We start from the raw sequence: 24459 nt of genomic DNA, 5'->3' as shown, positions 1-24459 counted from the left end.
ATTGATTATGACCTGTTGCTGGCTTCTCCTGCCCTCTCCATCCTGGACACCATGGGTCCTGGTCACCCAACAGTAAGACTCAGCCTTACCCTAGACTCCAGCTACACCAAGCCTGAGAGGGGCTGACATGACAGAGGCTGGGTGATTTCCTTGGTCAGTAACTTGAGACTCTTCTTGCAGTGGCCGTTGGAACCCAATTTCTCCAAGTGCAATATTTCTGTCTCACACTCTTCTTGTAGGATGCCCAGTGCTTTGATTCTCAGCCAACTCTTCCCTGTCCTTCGTGTCCTGTTCTACCCGGCCCAAACATAAATAACCCATCCCCAGTGCCTTCCCTTCAATAACTGATGCCACCAGGGCCCTTTGGCTTCTGATTGCACCAAGGGGTCAGACAGAGCTAAGTCTAACTGCCAGCCTTGCCCCCTTCTAGGGGGCCCAGGAAGGAGTCCTGATGGCTCTGAGGCTCCATGGGCTCATCTGTAAAGCAACTTCACTAAAAGATTAAATGACGTGATGCACAAACAGCCTAGCACACAGGAGCTGGGATCATGGGCTTCTGGCGTTATCTTTCAGCAGTGTCTAGCTGTTCCCTCTAGCACTGCTGGTGGGTTCCCAGTGCTCTTCAGACTTCTCTTACACTGCGGTCTCGTAGTGCCTCAGTCAGCCTGGCCCAACTCTGGCACTCAGAGTCACCTGCACCTCCACCTGAACCTGGGGTCATCGATGGATCACTGGTTCTCTTCTCTTTCCTCTGCCTTACTTGTCCTCTTACTGAGTCCCTCACTTATTCATGTGAGAAAGCAGAACTATACAACTCAAACTCTTCAAAGAGAGCTCCCCTCGAAGGTCAGTTACCAGTCCTTGCATCAGTCAGTGCCACTACTAGATGTGGACGGTCACAGACGCCATCTGCCAAAGCTGTGGAACGAATGGCCTAAGCACTCTAGGACACATTACTTGATTTTTCTCTATTTACCGAAAATTTCTGTGTATCAGAACAGACAGAATACTGAAGCTATAGCAAGTGAATAGTGGAGATGGCCAGTTAGCTCCCGTATTTCCTCTCTGGGATGGAAAAGCCTTTAGTGCACCCGACAGAGATGAGAGATTGCGAGTCTGCAGTACTAGAATTGCAACAACACTTGGGACAGAGTGATCAGTCTACCCGCCAGATGTCTCTTCACACCAACTTGATGAAGGTGACAAAAGCATAGTTAAGAATATTGGACACAATTTTAGAGAAATGAGTGTAAAAACTTCATCACAGTCTTAATTTGAGCAGAAGTATCTGCAGCCAACTCCGGGCATTTCCCTGTCACTCCCCTCCCATTTGAGGACAGGTGTGGCACCCATCCTGCTGTGCGCTTCGTCTGCCCACCTATGCAGGTCTAGGCTGGACACACTCATACGTTGGGACCATTTTTAGTTACTGCAAAGTGATCAAGCTAAATGTTAAAGAAAGGAGCTCCTGTCATATGCAACTGACAATTGCTTTGTCCTCCTTTTCCTCATGATAAATGGGCAATGTGGGCTAAATCTTGCTCCCCCAGATTCATACTCGGAAGCCCTAACCTTTGCTAACTCCCATGTGACTGTCCTTACAGACATGCCTCTCGAGGAGTCACTGAAGTTAATGGCCTCATGAGGGCAGGTCCTTATCCAGCAGGTCTCACGTCCTTGTATGAATACAGCTTTGGACACGACAGGCACAAAGAAAAGACTGAGAAGACCCAGGGAGAAGCTGGCCCCTGCAGGGTAACTCCTCAGGAGGAGCCAGCCCTCCCAGTGACTCCGTGATTCACGCCCTGCCCTCCAAGAGGCGCTGGTCTGGGGCACTTTGCTGTCGCCACCCGGGGACCCCAACGGGATGGGTGCCCCCCGGGATGGCTCTGTGTCTCACCTCCGTGCCCTGCCATCTGCTCAGTTGTGCCCGTCATCTTTCTGTCCTCTGAGAAGGGGTCCCAGCAGGCAAAAGCAGTCGATGCCAACAACCTACAGTGATCTGGGGTCTTTGGGGCTTTGTCCCCCACGATAAGGTAATGGATATGAAGTTAACTCAAAGTAGGGCAGTAACAAGTCTCCTGTGATTTGGAAAAAGAAATACCACAGTGCTTCATAGTCAAGTTTCAAAGTGGGAAGATTTGAGTCGGATCTTCAAAGGTGGAAGGATTTAGAAATGTGGTGAGTTTTGAGAAAATAGGGAGAGAATCACGTGAGCCACAGATCCGCAGGGGCATCTGATCCCACACGTTGGGGTGAGACTAGAAAGGTGCAGCAGGACAGCGCGGAAAGGCCTTCAGCGTCTGGCGACCATGCTCACCCCGGAAGAGTGGGCAGCCTGGGAGTTCTGAGGAGGACAGGAGCTGGTGGTGGGATGAAGGATGCAGCAAAGAGAAGAAGTGCTGGAGACAGGGCTCCCAAGTGAGAAGTCACTGTCTCAACAGGTGAGAAGTCACCAGAAGCTGTGCATGTGAGTGTGAAGGTGAGGCCAGTTCTAGAAGCACCAGGACGCATCAACGAGCAGCCTGACGGCGGGGGTGGAGGAGGCCATGGTGTCTGACCATCAAAAGTCGCTTGAACAAAACACCTGACATACCCAACCCAAAGATGGAAAGGTGTATTTTTGCCCCTCTGACGCGTGGGCAGAAACTTCAAGGCGGAATGGCATGGTGACTGAGAGCTGCCCATCTTCCTGCAGCAAGCAGCAGAGAGCAGGGAAACCAGCCAGAGGGTCGAGGGTGGGACACACCCTCCCAGCCACCCGGCAGCCTGCTCAGTGTCCTGGTGACCCAGGTTCTCCCTGCTCTGCTCCTCTGAACTGCTGTCCTGGGGAGCCACCCTCAGACTTCTGGGGGACACTTCACATTTGAACTATGACCCTTGATTAATGGAAGAGAGGCAATGGTTATTTGTACTTTACTGAGAGAAACCCCAAGGCACTGCAATTTGCCTATAAACATTAAAATTACTTCAGTCAATGAACCAAAGACCCTGTCATGGTCCTTATTGATGAAGGCATCTACTGCAGCTGTCCCAGGCTGACCAGAGACCCCTGTATGCCTCTTCCGTCCCACTACACTTTTACACCTGCTGGAGATGTAGGATCATGGGTTAGTGGGACCAGTAACCACGGCGACACCCATGGCTCCCATCTGTCTTCAGCCCTGCTCTTGACATCAGCCATCACCCCTGTGCTTTCTCAAGCCTTGGCCCTGGCCTTTGTGCTGGGCGGTGCACTGGGGTCTTCACCCTCACAGCACCATCATGCTCACGACCTGTGAGGGATCTCAGCGCTAGGAGAGTCGCTGGTCTGCCCCAGGGCCATGGCGGCCCTCTCGGGTTTGCTCGTACCTGTGCTTTTCCTCCTTTTCTCCAACACTGTGTAGGCTGTATGGGGAAGAAGTAGAGGGGCCTACTCTAGTCCCCCACTCTAGTCCTTGTGACTGCTCTCGCCTTCCCCTGGCTGAACTACAGGCCCATTTTCATGGAGGGCCTCTTTCCTTTACCCCTTTCCTAGAGGTGCACAGACAATGAATCCTGCAGATGACAGCAAGTCTGCACCAGCTCTCAGGAGATTGCTTCACCTGTAGGCAGACTTCTCCCCAGACCAACAGAATGCCTCCTCCTCCCACACACCAGGCAGATGCCCCTGCCAGCTGAAGACCAGCAAAAAGATTTCACTCATTTGCCCCTCCACGCCATTAACAGCACACTTGCTAAACTCACAATCCAAACACAGCACCATTGGCTCCACCTCCTGCCCTGGCCCTCCTTGAGCTGAGAGCTCTCCCCATAGCCTCCCATGCTAAGTCCCTCTGAATTAACGTGTGGAAGGCCCCTTGGGTCAGACAGCTACAGTCCTACTTCCTGGGGGACCAGGACCCCTCGCCTCCAGCTCCTCTGCTCTCATCCCTGTCAGGTACGCCAAGCCTCCTTGCATTCACCTGCTGAGCTTCACCTTCCCAGCCAGCCTGCTGTCTGCCGGGTCCCAGCCCTTCTCGGGCTGCGGGGTAGAGAGAGAAGGGCGAGGCGGGGTGGAGAGGAGCAGATACGACCTCAGCTGGCTGAGAGGAGAGAGAGACCTGCTCACTGCTGTAGAAGGGGCAGCAGGAAACTGGGGAGGAGGCAGGACACAGCCTGGAGGAGGGAGACCGGTGGGCAGGACTGCAGAGGGCAGGAATGGTGTTAGCCACTGGGGTCATCACAACTGAAATCAGTAAAGTACCACCATGTTCTGGAGTTCCCTTTGTTTTTTCTATTTTTAATTAAAACATAGGCAAACCAACACCGTAAGACTTTGTGGGTAATTTTTAGGACAAATTTTAGGACAAAAGTGTCATTGTGGAAATTTGTACTACTCGAACAGAAACATTAGAAAAAAAAATTCTGCCAGCAGATGGCATTAAGAGCACTTAAAAAGGACTGTACCCGTGTGAGCAAAATACAGTATATGGTGAATGTTTAAAAGTACTGTATTGTCTTCAGTTTAATGTCTAGTGAGCTATGTGGGTCTACCTTCAGTCTTCTGCATGTGGATAGCCAGTTTTCCCAGCACCATTTATTAAAGGGGCTGTTGTTCCTCCAGGGTATGTTTTTGGTCCCTTTGTCAAAGATCAAATTGCTGAATATGCTTGGGATTTTTTCTGCAACCTCTCTTCTATTCCATCAGTCCATAAGCCTATTTTTGTGCTGTCTCTAACTCTTTTAGGAATATATCGACAAGGGAAATAGAGCAAATGGAATTTCTGGTTTTAGGTTTCTGAGGAATCTCCATGCTGATCTCCACAGTGACCGTATTAGTTTACAGTCCATCCAACAATGTAGAAGGGTTTCCTTTCCCCCACAGCCTCACTGGCATTTGTTTTTACTCGATTTCTTGATGATGGCCACTCTTTCTCGGGTAACATGGAGCCTCAGTGTTGTTTTAATTTGCATCTCTCTAATGGTCAGCAGTATCGCACATTTCTTCATATATCCTTTGGCCATTTGTACTTCTGAGAAGTGTCTATTCACTTCACTTGCCCATTTTTGTGACTGGGCCATCTAACATTTTAAATTAATACAGTCTAGATTTTAACCCTTTAAGGAATACCTGGCAAAAGTTATTTTCCCATTCTGAGGCTGTTAGTTGTTTCCTTTGCTGTGCAGATTTTTAATCTGACATGATGTCATTTGTTGATAATTGGTACTATTTCTTGTGCTAATTGGATTTTGTCCAGAAAATCCTTGCCTGTGCCTATGTGTTCAAGAGTTTTACCTATTTTGTCTTCCAGCAGTTTCTGTTTTAACATTTAGATCTTTGATTCATTTAGATTTTAGTTCAGTACAGTGTACTTGGTTGTTGAATGGCTCCAAGCTCAATTTTTCCACTACTCAAACAGCAAAGTTCAAAAATCTTCTCAATGTTCATGACTTTGTTTCAAGTTGAACTGAAAATCCGATTTGATAAAAACCTGTGTGGGCCGAGAGGGAGTCACGCATAGTGTCTCACCATGGATGGACACAAAGGGACAGCACTTCTATCTAAGGTGCTCTTGCCTGGACAGCACACAGTGCTTGTGTCAGTGCATCAAAGATTCATCAGTGTGCTTTTTTGTGCTTTATTTGCACAGAGTGTTGTAACTACGGCTCCAAAGAAAGTTGATGATAGCAACAGCAAAGTCACGAAGGAAACTGAGAACCATGACAGAATTTAAAGAAAGAAATCATTGCAAATTTTGTTAAAGTTCTGGGAAAGTGAATTTGTAAGTGTAATTTTTAGCCTCAGAACCAATTATTTTCCATTATTTCTCATGGGAAAAATATGTTCAGTTCTAGAACTTTTTGGTGTTTGAACATGAATTTGGAACAAACTGAGTTTGACAACTGAAGTATTACTGTATATGCTGAGATACATGCATATCTATGATAATAGCAGCACAATGCATAATCGCTAAATCTTGGAAGCAGCCTACATGTCATCAACAGATGAATGCATTATTAAAAATGTGGTATTTTTATATAATGGAGTACCACTCTGCCATAAAGGATACACTTGAGTCATTTGTAGAAAAATAGATGCACCTTGACACCATAACATTAAGTGAAATAAATCAAACATACAACCATAATTATCTAATGGATTCTCTTATGTGATAAACCCAAAATATAAATAAAGAGCAAAATAAAGATAATAGAAGTTAACTCTTAGAGCCTTGGGTGTGGTTCAACCCAGCAGTCCATGAAGGTGCCTCCCAGCTTCATCCAATTATCCTCTCCATCTGTGTGTGAGACACGGAGCTTGTGGGTGGACTGTGCACGCGAAGGCTGTCATGTATTTGTGGGCAAGAGACACGAGTGGATTTCAACCTCAGCAGGAGGAACAGGGAAGGAAATACCCACAAAAACTCTTCTAACACGATTCAAAGTCATACATGAATGATTTTGTTTGGTTTTTTGCACTACTGACACATCTCAGCACTTCCTTGTACCTGAATCCAAGCTGAAGTTGACAAAGGTCATAGGTGGAATTAAGAAGACTGCACAGATAATACTTCACAGTGCACCACGTGTAATACCTTGTTTGAGCCTCATAATTATGCGAGGCGGCAGGAGTTAGAGTTGCTTTACAGACGGAAGGGGGACATGGTGGGAGTTAAGAGATTGGAGCAGAGGCATGCAGACTGTGCCCCGCTCCCGCTTCCTGTAGACCCTGTTTCCTGTTTGGCCACCTTCCTCTCACCTCTCTGGCTTGGGTAAGGACCCCAGTGTGTGCCAGCATATGCCGCCTCTGACATTCTGCGCACCTCGACGGGCCTGTGCTGCTGCACCTGCTGCTCCCCGTCTCTGGGATGACACAGCCCACGTCCTATGTCATCTCCTACCTCCTTAGGGTGCAGATCTGCAGCTGAGATGATGCAGTCTGCCTGCTGTCTGTCCTGCTAAGCCTCAGTGTCGAGCACAGTGACTGTCACCTGCCAGCCTCCATTTGGTGAAAGGACTTGGTGAGAATGGTGGTGTCTTTGGAGAAGACGGACGGACGCCTGCACATTGTGCCCCTGCAGCTGGAGGACAATGAATGTTGACCGTGTGAAGAAAGGGTGCGAAAAGTTGCAAGACATACAACGTTAATACGTAATTCAACTCCATTTCAAAGAAAACAGTGCTTCCAGCTACACATTACTGAAACAGGTTCCAATTATGCAATAAGGTGTATTTGGTATTTTTGAAATCTAAATATAGAAATGAAAAATAGTAAGTTCACATAACAGAAACAGGATGACAGATTTGTATTTAGTCAATGCACTGTTAAAACCAGGTTAATAAAAATTAAAGTACCCGAATTTACTGTTTTCCCATCTGTGGTGAGATCTGGGTGTCTGACACACCAAGGCCATCAAATGCCCGATGGGGTGGATCACAGACAGAATTCTTAGCATATGGAGAGAGCCTTTGGGTATTTGTCCTTGTTTCCATTTTCTTTCTTTGTGGCACTGAGGATCGAACCCAGGGCCTTCAAACTGAGCTGCAGCTCCAGCCCCTCCTTTTTCAACATTTTAAGACAGAGTCTCACTAAGTTGCCTAGGCTGGGGTTGAACGTGTGACTTCCTGCCTCAGCCTCCTAGAGCGCCGGGTTACACACATGTAGCACGGCACCTGGCCCTGGCTGTTGTTTCTGTGTAGGTCACACCTTTGCCCTTGCCTAGACTGTAGGCTCGCTGGAGAAAGGGAACCAGTCCTGTATATCTGCCTCTGATTGTCTACTGCTGCTCCTCAGGCCTACAATGCACAACAAAAACTACTTCCTGGTGTTCCTGGACTCTGAGGGAGGGGCTCAGACTGGGCACACCTGCTGCCAGGGACTGTGAAGGCTCGGAGACTCTCACTCACCTGCAAGCTGCGCAGCTAGCCTACCACATTGTGTGGACGCAGTTAGAAAGCAGGAGACTCTGGGGCAGAGGCTTGGTCTGCATCGCAAGGGCAGTAGCCCAGGAGTCGGTACTTTCTCGTGTCCATTTGTGAGAGCTCAGTCGCACAGGGTGAGGCACAGAGAGCCAGGTGAAACCTGCACATAGTGGATGGCACCACCGGAGGGGAACCCAGAGCCCTGGGAAGGAGTAAGCACACCCACCTCAGCCCAAGCAGGGCAGTGTCTTTATTAGGGGACACTGTCTCCGTTTTCCAAGGCTGAAAACAAGCTTGCCCTTTGCTTCAGAAGGTGGAGCAGTCTCTTTCTTGCAGGCTGTTCGCTCTGGCAGCATCTTCTGAATGATAACCTGGGACAAAGGCAGGGGTGATTTGCATGGCAGATACGCAGAGAGGCGAGACCCGTAGAGAATGGCCTCAGTGGGGACACCCCGTGGCCGGGGCCAGAGTTACCCGGACATGGCTGGGCAGAGTGGAAGGCTGGGCTCACCTAGGACTGTCACTTGCAACCACACTCAGGGCGGAGATTCCCACAGCCACTGGAGAGGAGGCAGCCACCAAGGCAGCCCAGAGTACCACAAGGGAGTCACACTTGGCTCCAGCGGTGGGGGCCTGGTCGTGTCACACCGGAGCAGAGCACACAGGGCAAAGCACTGCGGCTGTCTTCGGAAAGCCTGCCTGCGAGTGTGGTTTGTACACAAGTCCATGCTCACTGCAAAAATACATGCACTCTGGTGTGCAGAGAAAACCCCCGTGCACAGGTGCCACTCATGCTGCAGAGGGAAGTGCTGGAAGGCAATGTCCACGTGGCCTGGACACAGACTTCGGGTCCCTGGAGCCCAGTAAAGCACCTGAAACACAGGCCTCGGCCCTCCCACTTCACAGGCAGCTGGATGAGCAGAGTCTAGTGAGGCCTGCTCGAGCAAGGCGAAGGGGCCAAGGGCTCTGAGCACTGCAGGGGATAGTGTGGGCCCTGGAGGTAGAAGTCGCAGATCACCTGCACCAGAGGCTTCGCTGGGCCCGGAGAGGGAGGCGCACAGCTTTGCAATTAATAACATCACCAGGGCCTTCTGATTCATCTCACTGAGTTAAAGGAGGAGCAAGGGGAGCACTTGCTTCCAGCCCTCCGAGGGCTGCACAACAGGAGTAAGTGGACCACAGCATCTATTCCGGGCCATCCTAGCCCCGGGCGCACTCTGTCTCGGGAGAGGAGAATGAAAACCGTGTGTGGGGAGAGACGGAGGATAAGACCTGAAGGGCAATGTCAGGAGCTGAAGAGCTCCTCACGGCGACTTCACTCCAGTCCTGCTGGCTGCCAGGGCGCTCGGAAAGAGCCCGCAGCGGTGCCTCATGGGGAGCGTAAAGGGTACGCAGGCCTTTGACAGCAAGGCTGACACTCCTACAGCCAGAATGCAGGCATCTGCTGCTATCCGTTAACAGTACTCTATCAATAAAAGCAACAGACGGCTTATAATTAGGCCTAAGGAGAACTATTAATACGGACAAACCTGAAGTTGATACAGCTCATTCGTAAAGCACAACACAGGACATCTTACAGGAGGAAACGCCATGGCTGAAGCTTAATCCATTTATTTACTACAGTGCAGAACATTTCATTTTTAGACATCAGCGGGTTTTGTTTTGGTTGACTTTTGCACTTGTGTAACAGAAAGTGAAAGCCAGGAAAATCACAGGGCAACTGGGAGCGACATCATCAATAAACTGGGAAAGCAGGCAGGACGGACGTTCTTTGTTTGGAATGACGTTAAAGCAACTGGCCAGCAAGTCTTTCCCAGCTAAGACTGCGACACATTCTCAGCCACCAACAGCGCCAGAAGGGAGCCCTCAGAGCAGTCGAAGACTTCCGGTTCCGCATGGGACATCGCAGAAGGCAGAGGCCTCCATCCCTCCCTGGACAGCTCTGAGAGTCAGAAGCACGGTGTTCTCCATGCGCTGTGCACCTTCCCATGCTCATAACAAACACGGCTCCTGGACACTCCTCCATCTCAGCGACGGCACAAGTGGCCACCTCCAGCACTCGCAGAGAACCTAGGAGGCTGGAGGGCTCCGCGAAGACCGTAAGAACCCGCCCCACCTTCGGTGGCGCCCGTGTTTCCTGGTGACGGCCAGTCGTGGGAACGGCGTCAGACCACCGCCCGTGAGCCGGGCAGCCTCTCCTTCCTTGCCTCGCAGGCAGCATCAGGGCCTGCCCGGTCTTCCACCCCACTCGGGCACACGTTCCTCTCTTAGGAAATACGAAATGTCCCCAAATAAGTAGGCCTTTTTCCAGAAAAACCCATTTTCTACTCAGTGACCAACACTGAGTCCAAGCTACAACGAAGGCAGGCAGGCAGCTGGGGGCCCTTAGCAGACTTCCTCAAGAAGGAGAAACGTGTGACTGTCCCACCACTCCGGAAGTCTGCACGCTGCCCGCTCAATTAAACCCCCCTGCTGTGTTTATACACTGAGTCCAATGGCTTACAGATCAGGGTCCTAGAAACAAAACCTGTTTATAGCAGAAAATGCTCCCACACAATACTCTAGTACTGCACTAGAGTCCACACAAACGATGAAAGGCTGTATCTGTACCTCTCCACAGGGACACGTGTGCTCTGTGTGCTCTTCCCTGCCTCTTCCGCTTCAGTGTCCGGGACACCAGGCTTCAGTCTCCATGGCCGGCACAGACGTCACCGCTGAGGACAAAGCACCGGCGGGATGCACCGTCCCCTGTGCAGGACCAAGTCAGCTGGACAGCGGCAGCCTGCCACACATGGCTTGTTGCAAGGACCGATGTCATTCCAGGTGTCGCAGGTCTTCACACACCCCGGGCCACAGGTGTCATACACAGCGCCGTGCCTGCACTGGGTGGCTGCAGAGGAGGAGACAAAGGATCTCAGCTGAGCCTCAGCCTGGGGCCATGACTGCAGGCCGGTCCCACACCCAGGTGCGCAGGGCACTCAGGTGTGCATGGCACCCAGGTGAGCACGGCACCCAGGACTGTACGGTACCCAGGCCAGCATGGCACCCGGGACTGTATGGTACCTAGGTGAGCACAGCACCCAGGACTGTATGGCACCCAAGTGAGCACAGCACTCAGGACTGTATGGTACCCAGGTGACCACGGCACCCAGGACTGTATGGTACCTAGGTGAGCACGGCACCCAGGACTGTGGTACCCAGGTGTGCATGGCACCCAGCTGAGCATGGCACCCAGGCAAGCACGGCACCCAGGCGAGCACGGCACCCAGGACTGTATGGTACCCAGGCCAGCATGGCACCCGGGACTGTATGGTACCTAGGTGAGCACAGCACCCAGGACTGTATGGTACCCAGGTGACCACGGCACCCAGGACTGTATGGCAACCAGGTGAGCACAGCACCCAGGACTGTATGGTACCCAGGTGTGCATGGCACCCAATTGAGCACGGCACCCAGGACTATACGGCACCCAGGACTGGATGGTACCCAGGTGAGCACAGCACCCAGGACTGGATGGCACCCAGGTGAGCACAGCACCCAGGACTGTATGGTACCCAGGTGAGCACAGCACCCAGGACTGTATGGTACCCAGGTGAGCACGGCACCCAGGACTGTATGGCAACCAGGTGAGCATAGCACCCAGGTCTGCACTGCACCTAGGTTTGCATGGCACCCCCAGACCATATGGCACTCTGGACTGCAGGGCACCCAGGTCTGCATGGCACCCAGGTCTCCACCACACCCAGGGGTGTAGGGCACTCAGGTATACACAGCACCCAGGACATTGCACTCAGGTGTGCACAGCACCCAAGTGTGCATTTTAACAAGAGAACAACCAACAACTAACCCTCCCTCCCACGCTATGGGAATCACCTGCATCTATAAAACTAAATCCTAAGATCTGTCTCCTGGATCACTGAACTTCAAAATAATATATAATAAAAAGGAAAGCTGTTCATTCCCAGGCAAACTAAATTCATAAGGCTACAGGGAAATGCACAGGTTATCTAGTTATTACAAACAGCATGAAAAATTAATCCCAAATAATTCTTCTAGCTATAGTGTTGAGCTATGGTGAATAAAAATATTCCATGCATCTTTATAAATATTAAAATATATGAAATTATACACATAGGAAAACCTGCCAAGGATATTGGAAATTTTTTAGCCAAAAGTAATGGAGTGTTGAGTGAATCAATCTGAGGCGAGTTAGGCCAGGGCTGGCCAGGGAACGCGAGAGGATGCCAGAGGCCTGGACGAGCCGGGCCGATCTGTATCGCTGTGAACAGAGCCGAGCTGATCTGGACCACAGACCTGAAGCTCTGTGCCGAGAATCTCCCAGGGCGCGATGAGAACGGCCTGGAGGCCTCACGACCCTCGGACTTTTCCACCAGCCGCTTCCAGGGACCATCGGAGGGGCCACCCTCGTTCTCATCTCCCACAGCGCCAGCAACCACCGCCTTCGTGGGACGCTGCCCCACACAGCAGCGGTAACGCAGGAGGTCCTCGGCCAGCGGTGCAACGCGCTGCTGCTGTGCACCGCCGCCCAGAAGAGCACCGGCCAAGTCTCGGGCGGTGAGGCTGACAGACGGAGCGGGTTCCCAGCAGACGGGCCCGACCTCGACTCCTTCGAGTTCTGGGTCGAGAGCTGCTGCACGGTGCTGGTGTTTGACCATCATCAGCGAGCAGCAAGGTAGGAAGACTGTAAAGCAAATCCTCTGCAGGTCCTTGAATGCCGATCACACCAGTCAGAGCCAGAAGGGCAAAGAGCGTCCTGCCCAGAGAGAGCTCAATGACCCCTCACAACTGCACCGCGAAACAGCGTTCTGAGAAACATTTGACTGGAACTGATCTAAAATATTTGACTATAATTGCATTTTTCCTGATGGATTCATACGAAACACCGACTGACTTACTTATCCCCATCGCAGACGTTAACTAAATTGTGAACTGTTGCTAACTGTAACACCTGCTCCGAGCAAAGCCACTGTCCAGCCGCCCACCGCACGGCCCTCTGCCTGGCGGGAATCATGGCCAATGACACGGAAATTGCGGGCAGAACCGTGCTGACTCCCGGGCCGGCTCGCTTCCTCGGCTCTGGAGGCGCACTTTTTGGCTCCCTTCCAAAACCGCACTCCCACACTCCCTGCCCTTCCCGTGCTTTCTCCTTTACACAGCTGTTAGCTGATGTGGGGCGGGCTTCACGCTGTCTTCCGAAGCTACAATGTGAGCTCGCTGCCTGTGGCACCGACTCCGAATGCAGAGGCCTGGCCACCACAGCCAGCGAGACACTTGCCAGTGAACGGGTGAACCGGGAGCAGACCCTCGAGCGGAGCAGGGCTGCACACTGGCCGTCTGTCCCGCGGGGGGCCGCTCCCTGCCCTCCTTACCCCAGCTGTGGTCTGGGCCCACGCGCACCTCTTCAGGTGACACCAGGGCTCGCCGGGTCCCTGATCTCCAGCAGGGGACGGGAGGGCAGGAGCAGAGCCAGTCCCGTACCTGGTCCTCACCCGTGCTGTGGAGGCCACTGTGGGCCCCGCTCCCCCGCGTGGCCCTCGCCACGTCCTTGGGTCTCCTGTGCCCAGTCGCTAACTCCCCCGGGAGTGAAAACAGCCCACCTGTGAGAAGCTTGGTAAACAACCACTGAGCGATAGCTCTGCGCTGGGCATCCTCGCAAGCCCGTGTCAGATGCGGTCAGGCACCACCGCGGCCTCCAGAGTGAGGAGGTGGCAGCAGTTTCCAAAGGAAACGCACCGTATGTCACAGGAAGACAGACAGCACACGGGGAAAGAGCGAGGACAGGACTCTCTCCACAGACAGAGAACAGACCCGGAGGCCGTGAGAGTGGCAGGAACTCTCCCTCGGACACAGGCAGAGGGAGGGCAGTGGGTGTGGCCGCTGAGTCGAGCGGGTCCTGGGCGTGGCGGGCAGCAGAGAGGGGAGAGCGGTGGAGTCAGAGGCGGAGACCCAGGCAGCACCAGAGACCACGGGCCACCCCAGCGCCGAGAAGTGGCTGGGAGGAGTCTGAGCCCAGAGCGACACTGCCAGATCTCTTTCGTTCCGCACAACTCTGAGATGAGCTCAGTTAGCAGTGACCCGGGCCCTCTCATCCTCTGTGGATCCGAGCTGTCTTCCAAACTTAGAAAAACGCAAACGCTAAGTTTTTTAACACAAATGTGATTGGGTTTGCATACCTGTCTTTTAAAAGGATTCACTCGGGTAACTTCTCGGAAAAATAAAGAGTGGCCGAGTGGTAGTGTGAGCATGCATCTGTACCCAGGACACTCCGCGCCCCGAGCCCAGACCCAGGGAGACGCCCCGTGCTCCTTGTACTGCCGTCTCCTCCATGCGTGGGGCTCCTCTGCCCCCTGCTGGGTGCTGCTGGTCACAGCACTGAGCTCCATCTCCTGCAGTTCCTCAGCAGTCCCATTATTTACCTACAGGACGACCAAAACCTGCAGGCCTTTGTCATTAGATTTACAAGATAACAGGAAATATAAAAAGAACCTTATCCAATTTAAGATATGGACAAGAATGGACTGGGTGAAATGACGCCTGACCGAGAGCTGCTCTGTGGTCAGGGGCACCGTGCAGGCAGCAAGGAAAAGCCCGGTGTGAGGCAAGAGCGGCCACACTGACGGAGCGGAGTCACCGGGGCCCTGCGGAGTCTGACAAAGAGGGAAAGGCGCCCAGGGACCCGGCGGGGGCATCCCTGGTGCCACAGGAAGGCACGCGGCCGATCCCCAGGGCCTACCCTGGTAGAAGTCGCTCTGGGTGCACAGCTTCCATCACTGCAGGGGAGGCGGCGGCAGAGACTCTGCTCAGAATCGTGATGAGACGCAGGGGAGAGGCGATTATGAATGACAGCCCCAAGGCACCCAGGCTGTCCCGCTGGTGACGAGGAACAAGCGAGCAGAGCTGCAGACCCGAGGTTAACACCGATCCGGATGTCAAACAGCCGGGTGCAGCAGCTGGCGCTCACAGAAATACAGAAATACTGGAGGGTCCGTTTCTGCGTCCTCAGAACGACTGAAAACAGAAGCCAGGATGCAGGCTGACCTGGCTCCATTCTCAGCTTCCTTGCTTTCCGGAGCTCTTTGGCTTTCAGCAAATTCCTTAACTATCTAAAGCCTCAATGTCGCTGTCTATACGATGCGGCGATGTAAAGTTGAGATGGGCATAAAGTACGATAAAGGGTTATACAGGACACTACTGTGGTCCGTGGGAAAGGAGACACTTACAGAATAACAGAAACGGTTACTTTAGACACCTTCACTGGCGCTCTCAGCAAATTACCCCGTATTTGGTAATTCCCAGGCTGAGTTACAGGCCCAGTCATCTTTCCTGACACCACAAGCAGGCACTGCCACGTCCAGAGTGCCATCGAGTTCACTGACATCCAGGCCAGCTTCAAACGCGTCTCTCGTTCTCCAGACTTTCTGGGGGCTCCTTAGACGTTCGGCGAACTGGCTTTGGATTCCAAACATTTCAATTCTCTGCTGTACATCTTCAGTGCTGCTTTGGGCCAGCGCACCTGGGAGCTCAACAAGCTACAAATGGTCTTCCTGTGAGCGCCAGTCTTCCGGACGGGTCTGAAGTAAGGACTGAGAGGCGCTGTGTAGCTCTGCAAACTCAGTTCTTCACATTGCAGCCGTCAGGCAGTGGCTGTCTGCGGTGTGCATGCACGTGTGTGCACACATGTGTGCAAAGCACCGTTCTCCACTTGCACTATGAGAGAGCGACTCCTCAATGGACAGCTCCCCTAACACTGAGAGGGAAATGGAGCCTTTCCACGAGGAAAGCGATCAGGCTCCAGGGATTCTGCTCCTCAAACGAGGATGCTGACGAGGAAGGTGCAGCCCTCGGACAGTGCGCGTGGAACTGGAGCTGAGCACAGCGCTGGGCCAGGAGGAGAGGTCCATGGCCCGGATGCAGCCACTGCACCCCACAGCTGACAGCGTGAGCCCTGCGTCACACACAGTGGACGGGGCGGCCTGGACTCTACTCGCTTGCTGGTAGATTCAAGGGAAGCAGGGCTCAGAAGAGAGCAAGGGAGCGAGGAGTACTCAGAGGGCTGGGGACCCAGACTCCACACATCAGCTTCACATTCCACCCACACTGAGTCCCCACTTCCTGCCCCTCTGGCAGCTGCAGCCACACTGTGCTGTGGGTCATGGTTATCACTTCCAAGCTCCGCTGAGGCAGGCAGCCCGCCGAGAGGACTCCCCTGTGGAAAGTGCATTCCCACAGGAAGGTTGCACTCGGCCCGCAGAGGTGACAGCAAGACTGAAAGGAGGGATCAGAGGAAGGGGAGGACACGGACCAGGGATGCAGCTGGGGCAGCTGAGGACGCTCAGGACCACCGCAGCCTCGTGCTGTCACCCACGCCCCCAAGGCTTCGTAGAAGCTGCAAACCCATCTCTTCCTCTAGACAGAGACAAGGTGGCCGAGCCCCGCACCGGTGCCAAGCATTCGGTCCCCTGCTCTTCACATCTAAATGACAGCAGCAGCTGCCACCGACAGCGTCTTCTGTGCACGCGACACCGGTGCTCCTGCCCTGTGACAGGAGACAGCACGGAAACTCCAGACACACGCGGGTTCTCCCTGCTTCTCTCCACACGGGCGGCCACTACCCGCTTGTGATCAGGGCTCCTGCAGCAGCAACCTCCAGGCACCGACTCTGACTTTCCTCCTGCGGTCTCCCCACAGCAGGGCCCCCACTACCGGGCGATGGACCAGCACCAGTGCAAGTGCACGGCCTGCTGGGAACTGGGCTGCATGGCGGGAGGGGAGCTGCAGGCGAGGCTCCGCTGTGTGTAGGGCCGAACCCAGGAGCGCATCACCACCTGAGCAGCAGAAGCACAGGATTCTCAACCCCATTTCCAAGGGCACATGCGAGGGGTCCGAGCTGTGCCCCTCAGTCACACCCCAACTACTCCACCTATGGAAAACTGTCTCCCATGAAGCTGGGCCCCGCTGTCACAAAGGTGGGGGACCATGCTGCTCTACACGGCGGCCAGGTCATCTCTGGAAAACACAGAGGCCTGCCGGATGCCCACTGGGACACCCGCTTCTCTTGGAATAAGCGCTAGACGCCAGCCAAGACTCAGCAAGTCCTGTGAAGCTGGCTTCTGCCCACCGACCTCCTGCTGAGCCCCTCCGTCCCCTGCCCCCAGCCCAAGCCGCACTGGCTCCCTTCCAGTTTGAAACACAGATGTTTTCTGTCCCCTGCCTGTCCAGCCCACCTTGTCCATATGGGGCGCTTGCTGACTCACTGCAGTCCTTCCGGCTGTGCTGGGCCCCACCCTGGCCCTGGGCAGAGGACGTCCCTCCCCCCCCAGCTCCAGGGCTACGCTTCTCTCTGTTTGCTAGAGCTCTGCCCTGTGTCCTTCTCCTTCCTCATCACAGTGCGGGTGTGCAGTGCTCAGTCATTTCCTTGCCTGATTTTCCAGCAGCAGCCAGAGCCCCAGGGACAGAGGCTGACACAGCACCACCACTGCCCAGTGTCCGGCACAGTGCCCATCCTCAGACACTTGGGGGCCAAGACAAAGGCATCTGTTCCACAGCAGAAAATGCAGCTAATTAACTTGCCTGGGGACAGAGAGCTCCTACCACCAGCAGAGGGGGCTGGGGAGGAGACCCCCCCAGGGTGTGAACTTGTTCCACAGGGCCCACGCCCGAGGGACAAGGCCCAGGTGCCAGGTGCATCCAGCAGGCAGCTGAGGAGCAGAGAACCTGGCAGCAGAGGAAATCCCAGAAGGTTGAGACCGCTCCTCTAGGGCATTGCTCTGGACACCGCCGCCCACCCCGCCGAGCAGGGAGCCCTGTGTTTGCCAACTGCAGTCCAAGTGGGCCGCATGGGCATGGGACTCCTAGTGGGCAGGTCCTGCCTCTTACCTGCGCAGTGCTGCTGGGGCGCCCAGGGCACCGAGATGCCCTCCCTCTGGCAGGCCCGGGCATAGGCCAGGAGCGACTCACAGTAACAGTTCCTGTGGGCTGGACACTCGCACATGTCCGTCACGCAGGACCTAGGGGCCGACAGAGGCAAAGGGACAATTAAACACATCAGATCATGCGGTACCCGAGGGCTGAGTCACAGGAGCCAGGGGATGGTGGGGAGTCGGATGCAAAGCTGAAATGAGGCACCAGGCCTGCAGCGGTCTGAGCGCTGCTGCCTCTGAGCACCGTGGCTCTCGGTCTCCTTCTGCAGAGTAGGAGGCCACCAGACAGAAGCGCTGTCGCCCTCGTTGACCAGGGCTGGACACGGTCCACCTGCTTATGGAGCCCTGGTGCATGGCTGGTGCCCGAGGAGCTGAATCCCTTCTCCGACCCCACTGTAATTAACTGAGGCACGAAAAGTTGCTCTCACAGAGCGGTCACCCCAAGGGAAGGCAGCTCTTTGGAGGGGCCACCGCTCAATTTCCCACACCGCTGAGTGCACAGCGGTGACAGAGACAGAGCCCCGCGGTCTCACCCACGGGGACCGCCGGTGACAGCCCGGGCCCAGGGCTTTCTGAGGATGTGCAACCAGGACTCCCTCTGGCCGTAGCTTAGGGCCCTGGTCTTTTGAGGAACATCACATCTTCACTCTTTAGCAAGCTTTTCAGGCACCTGAGAGATGAACAGGGCTGACTCTCGGTCTCCACCGCTTAAGAAGGGAAAGCACGGAGCAAAATGGAATCGAACAGGGCTGTGCTTGAACCCAGCCGACGCATTTTCAAGCCAGCCGACTGCAAAGCCAGCGATGACCTCACACGGATGCATCTTACTGCAGCTTGCAAAGCGCTTTCCCATCCCTTCCATCCCCGACTGGCGAACAACGCACGGCGCGGTCCCTGTTTTGCAAACGAAGAGTCAGACTACCCTTCCTCACTCTGGGAGCAGGGCTCTCCCTCACACCCTGCTGCAATCCTCATCCTGATCAGACAAAGTTGCCGTCTAACAGTTTCCAGCTGACATGTAAGCACAGCCCCAACGTTAAGAGAATTCAACAGGGCTCCTGGTTTTCGCGCCCCTGTTCGGCGAGTTCCGGTCTTCACAGAGTCCGATTTCAGGCTGAACGCGGAGAAGAGCCTGCCAGCAGCTCAGCTGATCCTGAAAATGTCCGGCGGGCCCTGCAGCATCACGGTTGTGTTTTCTCTCCGTGAGGGACGGGTGTGGCCCCCGGCTGTGGCGAGCACTCGGAGTCCCGGGAGGAGGTAAGAAGGTGACACGGAGCCCACCGAGGCCTCGGTCCCACAGGGCACCACAAGGGGTCACGCGCGCACTGCGGGCTGCAGAGCGGAAATGAAGACGCAGACGCAGAAGGAGCAGCGCAGAACCAAAGAACCCTTCATTCCCTGAAGGGCGGTCCTGCGCGGACGAACGCCAGGCTCCTCCTCTCTGAAGGGAGCGCGGCTGTATTCCACTCCGTCTCCCTGCCACAGGGAGCCCTGCCTTGGGGTCTAGAGAGGCGTCCAGGCACTAAGCGTGCGGGGAAGTGACCCTGGGCAGCGGCCCTGGCGGCTGTGCGCCCCAAGCCCCTCCTCCCTGTTCAGTTCAGGGAGGCCTGGCCTCCTCCGCCCCCTAGCGGCCGAGAGCGGCTGTGCCGCGGACCCCAAGGCCCAGGGAGGCCCCCTCACTGCAGGCGGGGACACGGGGACACAGAAGGCCTCCTGCCTCTCCTCTCTTTTACACTCCCGCTGCACGCATCACGGCCGAGCTCCCTGTCAAACATCGCAGGCGGCGGGCTCTGCCCGCTGCTCCCTGGCCCTGCCGCTGCCAGGAAGGTCCAGGGCTGCGCTGCCAGGCCGGGCGGAGAAGCCGCGAGCCAGTCTTCCTGTGATTTCCCATTTCACCTGTGCGCTGCGCAGAGCTGCGCTTTTTCTGTTTGTAAACCGAATCTCTACCCCTATAGTCTCCAGACCCTTTGCCCAGCAGGACAGCAACTCTCTCCACTCTGCGGGACAAAAGCCGGCTCCGCTCCCCTCTCTCTGCCCAGGGCGCTCCTGGCAGAGCTGCGGTCCTCCCACCCCTCTTGGGCAGCGGCACTGTGGGGTGCGCGGGGTCCAGGGCAGCGGCCCCACACGCAGGTCTGGGGCGGGCAAATCCGGCTCCCAGACCCGCCTCGGCCCATTCATTGGCAGCTCAGGGAAGCAGCTCCTCATGTGACCCCTTTATCACAAGGTTGCTGATGTTCATGAAGGTGCAGGACACGAGGGGGCCGAGGGGCAGACGCGGGGCAGGGCCAGCTCCAGGGCGGCACTGGCCTGGGCAACTCCACTCAGCCCCTGCTCTGTGCTCGCCGGGCAGGAGGGGCCATCGAAAACTACGGCGGATGTTTCAACTTTACTTACAGGGAGGGACACATTGCCAGGGACCCCTCCCCAGGGTCCTCCCCTCTCCAGACGTGCTCATCCCATCATCCCGGCCGCTTCAATTCAAGGCCTCGGCCTTTCCCGCTCACGGTGACTCTGGGCACAGCCAGGCCCGGTGGATGAGGAGGATGAGGACACCGCCGAGTTTTCACAAGCCCACTTTCTGCTGCACAGCACAGGGCAGCAGCATTCACAGTTCTGATTGCACCGCGCCAAGATGCTCAGGAGAAAGGCCATCCAGAAGTGGGCGGGCAGTGGCCAGCGCGACAGGACGGGTGTGAGCAAAGCAGGAGAGGATTCCGGGGGTTCAAGACAGCGCATCCTGCGTGTGGTAGACATGTATGGACGCATGCACAGGCCCTCTGCCCGGCCCTAGTGCAGTGGGGTGGACCATCCGGGCTGCCACCCGGGCCCCAGTGTGGAGGGCACTGCCGGCTGGCAGGGAGAAGGAGCCTCCCTGAGCTTGGCTCCAAGGGTGCCCTGCCGGTCTCGGGGGTGTGGGGTGGGGGCGCTGCAGCTGTGTCGCCCCCACCAGGCCCTAGGAGGAGAGATGAATCCTTGGCCAGGAACGAAGACAAAGGCCTGGGTCTGGCCAAGACAGACAGGGCCACGGTCACCCAGCGAGGCCTGTGAGAGGCACACGTGGCAGTGACCTGTCCTCTCCTCCCGTGCTCGGGCTACTGCTCTGTCCTCTGCCCTAACCTGGCCGTGGCCTGCACTGTGTCCAGCACATGAAGCCCAGAGCTGAGTCCCCGGATCCTGTGGACCCCGGGCCAGCAGGGAGGCTGCACCCCACCCTGTGGCCCACACCAGCCCAGGCCTTTTTCCTGTTAGGCAGTGGACGGACAACCCGGCCCTCAGAAGGCGCCACACGAGTCCGGACCTGGATGGTGAAGGACGTGGTGGGCGGAGCTTTCCCAGATGCAGCCCTGCTCCAGGGTCCTGGGCTGGCCCTGAAACACATCAGCCTCCCACCCTCCCGGGTAGGACCACGGGACGGCCTGAGAGCCACCATCTGTGAGGTCATCCCATCATGAGACAACCCCACGGCCATGGTGGATACCACTGCCCACACCACCTGCCAGCTGCCCAGCTCCACCCCCAAGGAGCGCCCTGCTCTCCAGAACAGCCCAGGAGAACAGGCCGGTCTGAGCACACCCAAGACATCAAGAAATGCGGCTGCTGTTACTACTACCACCCGGGAACGAGCTAGGCATGGTGGGGCACGACTCCCACCTCAGCGTTCAGGGAGGCTGAGGCAGGAAAAGCACAAGTTCCAGCCCAGCCTGGAAACTCCAAGGCTTATGAGACCCTACGTGAGGCCCTTCGTTCTCTAACTAAAGGGGAGAAAAGAATCCTGGGATGTGGCTCAGCACAAAGGCCCTCAGGTCAGTCTCAGTATTGGGGAAAAATAAGCTGGGTCCACGCTCTCTCCCCAGCCATGCTGCCTTCTAGCACGGGCTGTTCCCTCCTCCTGGGCACCTTCCCACCACTTCTCCTGGGGGGCTCCGTGCAGCAGCTTCTCGGGGGCCTCCTGAGACCCCTACACAAGGTGAGGCAGCCCTGCTGCGGGCACAGAGATTCTGCTCCCTGATTTTCCGTCCCATGCAGTGAGTGTCTGGAACAGGTCCTTGAGTGCCCAGGGCATTCGGCGTGAGGTCTGCAGTCAGAACCAGAGGAAGCAGTGCCGAGACCGCAGTGGGGACTGGGTGACCAAATCCCGAGCGAGGACACTGCCGAGAGACCACCGCACAGAGTCAGTGCTCCTCACAGACCCCGGTTCTGGGCCACCTGTGGTCAGTGGTGTCCTCCGCAGGGACAGTTTCACGGGCAATGGGGTGGGATCACGGCAAAGCGCATGAAGACGGAGAACGTTCCTGGCGCTGCTGAAGACCAGTCCTTTGGGAGGTGAGGAGCAGAGAACCAGAAAGGAAGCCGGGTGCGTGTGTGTGCGTGTGCGTGTGTGTGTGTGTGTGTTAGGCTCACAGGACTTGAACTGCTTGCACAACCAGAAGACAAATGCTGAAGTTAAACAGATGGTGGTCTGGCCAGCTGATGAGTTGAAGGAACCAGGAGGACGAGATGAAGGGAGACCGCCCTCTGCTCTCCCCTGGGGGCAGGGTCCAATTCCAGGAAACAGAGCAGCAGAGAGACCAACTTCTCGATCACCTCACGGAAGGACGAGCCAGGGCCCAGTGAGTGTGCAGCGGAACAACATGTCTGCAGTGGGTGTGATAGGTGAGGAGAACCAGCGGGAGCGAGAGCAACGCCACTGGGGTGAGCTCGCGCCCAGGGGACCCAGGGCACCCAGGACAAATAAACTGCAAACTGAACGTGGAGGAGGAATTCTGTGCTGCAGCGCCACGGCCTCAGCGCCCAAGGAGAACACGGCAACGAGGCAGTTTCTAGACCGCAGCTGCACGATGCACAACTTGTGATGGCACATTTTTCCTTAATGAGAAGCACTGGGTTTAGGAGCCTTGTCTCCTGGAGGAGGGGACTGTGCTGGCCGCTTTCTTCCTGAAGCTCTCAGTGCTCCTGCTGTGGAGTCTTCACACCGGGGCCTCGGATGTCGAGTGCACAGCCCAGTGAGCAGGACAGCTGGAGAGACAGCACAGCACTGCAGGCTCAGTCTGGCCTTTCTCACACTGCGACAGATGGCCACACAGCTGCACGGTGTCTGTGATGGGCGGGCGCAGTGGCTTTTAGGAGTCTCACTCCTGTGACAGACAGTCACAGCGCCTCTCTCCGGAAGTCGCCTTACGTATGAAAGGAAATGTGTTCAGCAGCTTCAGCTCCATTTTCTCCGTCTACCTTGGGCTGCACTGTGGGATTATTCCGCTCTACTTCAGCTTCCATAAAACATCTTCAAACGTATTACACCACCTAAAGTGTCCCTCTTACAAGTACAACTCGGGGGCTTCAGAAGCACTCAGTTAGGTCACTCTTACACTCTGTGCTTTAACTTTCCTTGTACCTAGCAGCTAAAGGGTGCTCCCTTCTTCCCTTTTATTTACTCTTCCATAAATCTCTGGAGCAAAGAAAGGAGAAAAGATGAAAAAGAAAAGAGTCCCTACTCCAAGGGACAGGGTGCGGTAAGATAAATTCTAACAGAAGGAGGGAGTGACCAGAGGCATAAAATCAGCCCTGTATTACAGGGAGTTCAGGGAATTCAAGGATTATTCAGGAATGAAGTGGGGACAGGTAGGGAAGAGGAAAAGTTAGCAAAGGGTTGGAGACCGTTTCAAGGGTTATTGGGGTTACCTCTCAAAAGAGAGGCTGAGTTTCCCTAGGCAAAGCGGAAAGGGCTTTTCCACACGCCCATCCCTTAGACACACACTGGTGTGAGCCACGGACCTGCGCGGGCCGGGAAGGACAGGAGACCTCGGAGTCAGCAGCCGCGCTCACAGAGTGGCCTCCACGCAGGCCGGCTGGGCGGCACGGACCCCGCGGAGGCCAGGAGGAGCCACTGACACCGGGAGTGAGCACCGGACGCTGCTCTGCAAGGAGAGCGGGCGGGACACAGGTGGAGAGGGGCAGGAGGTCAGGGCAGGCAGAGGCAGAGCGACTCACCGGGACCAGAGGAAAGGAGGAGCCGGAGAGAGCACTGTGAGGCTGGGAGAGGGGACCACAGCGGGCCGGAAGGGAGAGGGCGCGGCAGAGACGCCTGGAGCCGGAGCTGGGTTCAAGGCTGCCGCAGAAGGGAGGAAGACGGGAGGAGGCGCAGAGCGGAAATGGGGGAGCAGAGCACGAGTTCCACTCAGCGGAGCCGGACACGCACGCACCCATGCGCGCCTCTCAGTTTGGGGTGCAGGAAGGCCCGGCCCGTGTTGCTCGACTGCGACTGTGCTGGTGACGTTCAGGGGCTCCGCTGAGCTGCCCGTGTGCCATCGCCCACCACATCAGAGGCCGGGACGAAAGGGCGGCAGGAACCGCAAGTTTCTGCATGTCTGTTTCTCTGTGTCCTAGGGGACTGCACCCTGAGCACCTGTCGCTGCCCCCCGAAGTGCTAAGCGGGTTTCCCGTGCCGCCTAAAGGCTGTGCTGTCCCGGGGGCCTCTGCAGTCGGCCCCGGCTGTGGGCCGCTCCGGGACTGCGGTCCTCCCTCCCAGCAGGCATCTTTCTGTTCTTCAGAAACTAGAAGCTAACCTTTCAACTCGCCTCCCTGCAGGTGCACGTGCAGCATCAGGGGGCAGAGCTGTGGAGTCAGCGGTGCTGGG

At 55.6% G+C, this 24459-nt stretch overlaps 1 long non-coding RNA gene across 4 annotated transcripts; it reads right to left on the bottom strand.

The window, feature by feature from the left end:
* Positions 1 to 6211: 6211 nt before the first annotated feature.
* LOC117285192 lies at positions 6212 to 24362 on the bottom strand. Of its 4 annotated transcripts, none has more exons than XR_004516151.1 (4): positions 18496 to 24362; positions 17782 to 17912; positions 8111 to 10774; positions 6212 to 7043 (listed from the first exon to the last, which is right to left on the bottom strand). It is a non-coding gene; the product is annotated as an uncharacterized LOC117285192 (long non-coding RNA). The 4 variants fall into 4 exon arrangements; XR_004516150.1 differs by lacking the exon at positions 6212 to 7043 and having other exon boundaries at positions 7576 to 8255; positions 8396 to 10774; positions 18496 to 24359; XR_004516152.1 differs by lacking the exon at positions 6212 to 7043 and having other exon boundaries at positions 7575 to 10774; positions 18359 to 24310.
* Between the last annotated feature and the right edge of the window lie 97 nt (positions 24363 to 24459).

Source organism: Fukomys damarensis, unplaced genomic scaffold (genome assembly GCF_012274545.1).
Source record: "Fukomys damarensis isolate Sample0158 unplaced genomic scaffold, DMR_v1.0_HiC HiC_scaffold_7, whole genome shotgun sequence".
Classification (NCBI taxonomy): Eukaryota; Metazoa; Chordata; class Mammalia; order Rodentia; family Bathyergidae; genus Fukomys; species Fukomys damarensis.
The sequence above is the reverse complement of the archived record's forward strand: the minus strand, read 5'-3'. Positions and strand labels throughout refer to the sequence as shown.